At 42.7% G+C, this 6,000-nt stretch overlaps 1 protein-coding gene across 2 annotated transcripts in view; it reads left to right on the top strand.

Moving 5' to 3' along the window:
• LOC123751518 (pneumococcal serine-rich repeat protein) overlaps positions 1–6,000 on the top strand; it is a 318,504-nt gene that overhangs the window by 155,929 nt on the left and 156,575 nt on the right. For both annotated transcript variants that reach the window (XM_069310003.1, XM_069310001.1), the window contains exon 2: positions 5,521–5,593. The gene's annotated coding sequence lies outside the window, so the exon portion shown is untranslated. The remainder of the gene's footprint in view (positions 1–5,520; positions 5,594–6,000) is intronic.

The following is a 6,000-nucleotide window of genomic DNA, read 5'->3' as shown; positions in this document are numbered from 1 at the left end:
ACGGCCGTGATGGTCAAGCGGATTAAGGCGCCCTGTAGTTACCAGTTGCGTTGTTTCTGGGAGTATGGGTTCGAGTCACTTCTGGGGTGTGAGTTTTCATTCGCATATAGTCCTGGGGACCATTCAGGCTTGTTCGCATATATATATATATATATATATATATATATATATATATATATATATATATATAATTTCTTCTCACAGTTTATGCCTCCGGCAGTTTTATCAATCGTGGTATAATCCTTCAGAGACTCCAGTCACATTTATATATTTAAATAGAAGTGTTATAACTATATGTGTGACCCTGGAGCTTTACAGGTGTAAAAACCTGCTCCTTGGAGTTAAACATTCTTAAGAATATTGAGGCGTTGAGACCTGTAGGCCTTGTGGAAGTTTCTGTATTCCTATATTTTGAAGATAAATTAGTTTGCTGCAAGTCTGGTCGCAAGGAAGGCTTAGAGAACTGGATCTCGCAAGCCTAGTAGAGAATGAAAGAAAGCAGTGATACGCTACACACACACACACACACACACACACACACACATACACACACACACACACACACACACATACACACACACACACACACACACACACACACACACACACACACACACACACACACACACACACACACACACACACACACACACACACACACACACACACACACACACACACACACACACACACACACAAAGCAGTAATATATTAGATTTCTGGCTGCCTTTGAGAAGGTGCAGGAGCGTGATTGTTGCTCTCTCAGCCTTTTACTCCCCCACGCAAACTCTTTATGGAATTTGTCACTTGCCTTGATGTGTGTGTACTGATGTACAGTCAGCGCTGTAGTACTGTATTTCTCTGTATATATATATGTGTGTGTGTGTGTAGCACCGAATCACCACAGAAGGTGATCTGTGCTCTGATCCATCACCACAGAAGGTGATTCGGTGCTTTTAAAATGCTAAGCTAACCTACATACGTAAATACATATTTCACCTAGCAGTAAATAGGTACCCGGAGGGTACCTATTTACGCTAAAGTTGACCAGACCACACACTAGAAGGTGAAGGGACGACGACGACGTTTCGGTCCGTCCTGGACCATTCTCAAGTCAATTCTTGAGGTTATCTTGACATGATTTCGGGGCTTTTTAGTGTCCCCGCGGCCCGGTCCTCGACCAGGCCTCCACCCCCAGGAAGCAGCCCGTGACAGCTGACTAACACCCAGGTACCTATTTTACTACTAGGTAACAGGGGCATAGGGTGAAATAAACTCTGCCCAATGTTTCTCGCCGGCGCCTGGGATCGAACCCAGGACCACAGGATTACAAGTCCAGCGTGCTGTCCGCTCGGCCGACCGGCACCCTATTGTGATGTGATAGGGTCATCATTATATTTCGAGTCACACAGAAATATATTACTTATCTAGTGGATAAGCCTAGTGGACCAAACTCTCACAAGTCAAGCCTGGCCTCGGGCCGGGCTTGGGGAGCAGAACTCCCAGAACCCCATCAACCAGGTAATCAACCAGGTTATCTCCTGCTTATTTACGCTAGATTGAAGGTCCTCCTCGGTCAGTAGATGGCCGAGGGGGACCTTTCAATCTATCGACTGGCGACGGACACCAGGCAGAGTGCCAACTGTGGCACTCTGCCTGGTGTCCAACTGTGGCACTCTGCGATTTCATTTCACGTTCAGAGACGTGAAATGAAATCCAAATCACCCAGAAAATTAGTTGCTGGCAGGTTAAGGGGCGACGAGGAGCTGCGGTCAGAGAACTGGCAACACTCCAGAAGTGATTATCTGTGATTTGAAGATGCTGAACATGTCCAAGATCACGAGGGAGATGATTGCAAGATGCTGTGTCAGCTGTGGCACCCCGAATATGCTACACCCAACCTTATCTACACTAATCTAATCTGCTTTACCTACCCCTAATCTAATCTACCTTATCTGCCCTAATCTAGTCTACCTTATCTGCCCTAATCTAATCTACCTTACCTACTCTAATATAATCTACCTTACCTACCATAATCTAATCTATCTGACCTACCCTAATCGAATCTACCTTACCTACTCTAATATAATCTACCTTATCTACCATAATCTAATCTGCCTTACCTACCCTAATCTAATCTACCTTACCTACCCTAATCTAATCTACCTTACCTACCCTAATCTAATCTACCTTACCTACCCTAATCTAATGAACCTTACCTACCCTAATCTAATCTACCTTACCTACCCTAATCTACCGTATCTGCCCTAATCTAATCTACCCTACCTACCCTAATCTAATTTAACCTCAACTAGTTCAATATTATCATAAGGACCATATATAATAAAAGGAGAACATTAATTTTCTGGCGTTCACTGTGATATGTAGGATTCACTACATGTTCGATTGAACTGTTGTTGCTTGCATATAACAACAATGAAAGCTCGGTGAGAGATTAGAGATTAGTTAATACTAATCTCCAGATTAGTACTAACAGTCACGGAAGGTTTACTAATACATCTAACTGTTTAATTCCCTCGGATCATTGTGGATTCGAACCCAGGTTTTAAAAACACAAGACCATCGGCCTATTACGAATGCTTACAATACGAAATGATTTCGGAAGTACCAAACTGGTACTAAACTGAGACTCTGAATTATACTATGATGCCAGAACGTGTACAAAAAGGAGACGTAACAGTCTGTGAGATCCTTGAGAATAATATAGTCTAGTCGGTTGAAGTGCTGAAAGCAATCAAGTATTTCACTACATCTTGATGATTAATCAAGCTTGCAGGTGATCAACAGGTAATCAGAACTGGTGGTCACGTTAATCATTACGTCGGGAGGATTAGCGGGAGCAACAATATATCAGGAGCACACCTGAATATTGTGGATTAATGCGGATGTGATTAATCAGAAGAGGAGGGCGGGTGTGGGTGGGTGAGTGGGCGTTTGTGTGGGTGGGTGTAGGGGTATGTGCATGTGTGTAGGTGGGTATGCGTGTGTGTGGGTGGGTGTGGGGGGTATATGAGTGTGTGTGGGTGGGTGTGCATGTGTGTAGGTGGGTGTGCGGGTATGTGGGCGTGTGCGAGTGGGTATGGGCGTGTGTGGGTGTATGTGGGTGGGTGTGGGTGTGGAGGCAGGTATACAGAAGCTGCTTGGTGTCGTGTACACCTTGGTTGACAAGTTATTTGTTAGTGAAGGCTTCAGTGAAACCCCCAAAGCATCATTTATCCCCGTATCTCCCACAGCATCGCAGAGAAGCATCAGAGATACGCGCACACAGATCAGATAACAGCAGACTCAGCAACTGCTTCAGCAGTAGCAGCATCTTGAGCAAGCTCAGTAACAGGAAAGACAGTAATAACGGCATCCGTAACGATGGAATCTTTTGCAGTATCATTAGCATAAATGCATTCTTAGGAATTAGTGCATCACCACCACAACTACAGCCTACTGAATCACATCATAAAACATATTACGAAATAACGTACCACAAAACACAGCATCATGATACACCACCACACCACACACCACCACACACCACACCACACAACACCACACCACACACATCACACCACACACCACCCCACACCACACCACACACCACACACCTCACCACTACACCACATCACACCACACATCACACCCCACACCACACACCACCACATCACACCACACCCCCCCCCACACATCATACCACCACACCACACACCACACCACCACACCACACCACACCACCACATCACACCACCATCAACAAGAAGCACCCAAAGATTGAAGCAGCGACCTGGGCCCGCCTCATGAATACATAAGATGCGAACGAAGACCATCTTTCTCTCTCACACGCTTTCGACCCCTCCTTCTCCCAGCCATAAAACAGTCCCCAGGAGTGGATAACACCCATCTTATCTCAGGCCGGACCTGAGGAGACACGGCTTAAGACGTCTAAACTGAAGCGTGAAGCTGAGGACCCGAGGACCCGAGGGCCCGAGGCTCTGAGGACCCGACGACCCGACGACCCGAGGCTCTGAGCGCAGGAACGGTGTCTGGAAGACTGCCTCTGGCCGCTCACCTGAGCTGGGGTTACCTTGAGATGATTTCGGGGCTTAGTGTCCCCGCGGCCCGGTCCTCGACCAGGCCTCCTCTTCTGATGTGTCGTATTGTGTCGTCCTCCCGTATTGTGTCTTGTTTACTAACTCTATAGGTGCCTGACAGCTGGGTGGACAGCGCTTCGGATTCGTAGTCCTGAGGTTCCGGGTTCGATTCCCGGTGGAGGCGAAGACAAATAGGCAAAATGTTTCCTTCACTCTGATGCCCCCCTGTTACCTAGCAGTCAATAGGTACCTGGGAGTTAGTCAGCTGCTACGGGCTTCTTCCTGGAGGGTGTGTAACGAAAAGGAGGCCTGGTCGAGGACCGGGCCGCGGCGACGCTAAGCCCCGAAATCATCTCAAGATAACCTTAAGAGGAATCAACCACGGGATATAGAGAATAGAAGGAGTGTAGAAGCTCAAATGGTCCTCAAGCCGCATTTAACAATATCCACTCCATTGGTTCAAACCAGGCGACGGTCTAGCTTGATGCAGAGTCGGTGCTCAATCCCCGATGGTCCAGAGTGGTTGAGCACCGTTCCTTCCTCATATCCCAGCTCCTTATCCCCATATTCCCCCTTCCCAATAATATATATATATATATATATATATATATATATATATATATATATATATATATATATATATATATAATATATATATATATATATATATATATATATATATATATATATATATATATATATATGTATATATATGACAATGTCAGACCACGGAGGAAAATGAAACAGGAATTTCCTTAAGTACTTTCGTATATTAAATACATCTTCAGAAGGAAGATGTATTCCTTCTGAAGATGTATTTAATATACGAAAGTACTTAAGGAAATTCCTGTTTCATTTTCCTCCGTGGTCTGACATTGTCACAGTCTTAATCACGTGTTTATTTTCGTGATATACACACATATGTATATATATATATATATATATATATATATATATATATATATATATATATATATATATATATATATATATATATATATATATATATATATATATTTGAAGTTGGCTGCTGCCTCTTTCAGTAGCCAGGAGGAGATTCCCTCTTGTTTCATGCCCTTCGTTCTACCCGGCGGGTCCAGTTGTTTGTGTTCGTGTTGGATTGTTTGGTGGCTGTGTTCGATTATTTTTAGGTTTACAAAAATTAAGTATTTTTGTTTTCAATTAAATGTAGAGTGATTTTATGCTTAATAGTAGAAATCTTTCATAGATATTGGAAAGGACATTGTTTTAAAAACATTTGGATTATTCCAAATGTATCTATTTATAATATATCTATTTATATATGGAAATAAGAAAATAGATCATAATCTATTTTCCAGATGGATTTAAATTGATTCGTATTCATCCATTACTCAAAAAAATAAATGCAGGGATTAAAATGCCATAATCTATCTTCCAGACGTGTTCAAAGTGATTCACGATTGAGAGGCGGGACCAAAGAGCCAAAGATCAACCCTTGCAATCACAACTAGGTGAGTACATTCATTTATAACTTGAGTAAAATAAACATACGATTGTATGATACAATTGGCCATCCAGCGTTACCAATTCAAAATCCAAATACTGTATTAAAAATTGATTTGATAAAACTTCTATAGCAAATAAATGTTCAATAAAGCATTGAAATATATCCGAAAGATATTATACCGACCTAAAGGGGTAGAAATAGGCTTAGATAGTCAATCCCTTTGAGATGTATTTCTTTCTTGTCTCAATAACCATACTTGAACTTGATTACCGACCTCAACCCTGGTAACACAGATCGAAACTGTCTCTATTTTCCGCTTGTTACAACTTGTAATAAAGTTGTTACATCTTGGCTTGACGTGTTTATAACGTATTAGAACGTTGTTACAACTTACTATATTGGTTGTTATAA

Source organism: Procambarus clarkii, chromosome 66 (genome assembly GCF_040958095.1).
Source record: "Procambarus clarkii isolate CNS0578487 chromosome 66, FALCON_Pclarkii_2.0, whole genome shotgun sequence".
In the NCBI taxonomy this organism is placed as follows: Eukaryota; Metazoa; Arthropoda; class Malacostraca; order Decapoda; family Cambaridae; genus Procambarus; species Procambarus clarkii.
Note: the sequence above shows the minus strand (reverse complement) of the source record. Positions and strands in the feature narration are given on the sequence as shown.